This window comes from Grammomys surdaster, unplaced genomic scaffold (assembly GCF_004785775.1).
Source record: "Grammomys surdaster isolate TR1022 unplaced genomic scaffold, NIH_TR_1.0 221, whole genome shotgun sequence".
NCBI classification, from domain to species: domain Eukaryota; kingdom Metazoa; phylum Chordata; class Mammalia; order Rodentia; family Muridae; genus Grammomys; species Grammomys surdaster.
The window spans coordinates 1,133,044-1,134,257 of record NW_021604666.1 but is presented as its reverse complement, the minus strand read 5'-3'; positions in this window follow the sequence as shown (position 1 = coordinate 1,134,257).

The window sequence follows — 1,214 nt, the reverse complement described above, 5'->3', positions numbered from 1 at the left end:
AGATATTTTATATTATTTGTTGCAATTGTGAAAGATGTTGTTTCTCCAATTTCTTTCTTGGTCTGTTTGCCATTTGTATATAGGAGGGCTACTTGTTTTTTGTTTTTCTGTTTTTTTTGGTTTCTATTTTTTTGGTTTTGGTTTTGGTTTTAGTTAACCTTATATCCTGCTACTTCACTAAAGGTGTTTATCAGCTGTAGGAGTTTCCTGGTAGGATTTTTGGGGTTGCTTATATATACGATCATCTACAGCTTTGTTAAATCCAGAACTTTTGAGATGAGAAGACCCAACTTTACTCTGGGTCACACTGTCTTAGGGTTTCCATTGCTGTGAAGAGACATCATGACCAAGGCAACTCTTATAAAGGCAAACATTTAATTGAGGCTGGCTTACAGGTTCAAAGGTTCAGTCCATTATCATCATGGAAGGAAGCATGGCAGCATCCAGGCAGGCATGGTGCTGGAGGAGCTGCACATTCTACATCTTGTTCCGAAGGCAAACAGGAGATGACTACTATCTTCTAGGCAGCTAGGAGAAGGGTCTCAAAGTCCACCTCCACAGTAACACAGTTCCTCTAACAAGGCCACACATACTCCAACAAGGCCACACCTCTTAATAGTGCCACTCCATGGACTAAACATATTCAAACCACCACACATACCTTCTGTTGGCAGACTGTATAAAGGGCATGGGATAAGGAAACTTGCTCTTTTTTAGCTTGGCTGCTCTTGATTTTGCTAGCAGGTTCATTCCTTCACTGGCATTAGAGACTAGTTCTTTGGGATTATAGCATATAATGTTATCAGTTGTGACATTCAGCTTCATGGGCTGAACAACTACTGGATTCTTAGACCTTTTGTTGGTAGACAGCTATTGTTGAACTATGTGGCCACAGCCTACAAGTCATTCTTATACATTTAATATACATGTTGCATTTATTATTCATGTATATTCACATATATATGTATGAGATATTCATTCTATAATTTTATTCCTCTTCAGAACTCTGGACTAATATAACCTATTCTCTTTGCTTTTTTTTGGGGGGGGGGTTGAGATGCTGACCTGAAGAATAGTAGAATAGGTTAACTAGCCACAAAACCCCAGGATCTGCCTATTTCCACATGCCCAGGGCTGATATTACAAGAACATGCCACTAGAACTGAATGTTTTTATATGAATATTAGGGACCAAATACAGGTCCTGGTTATTTT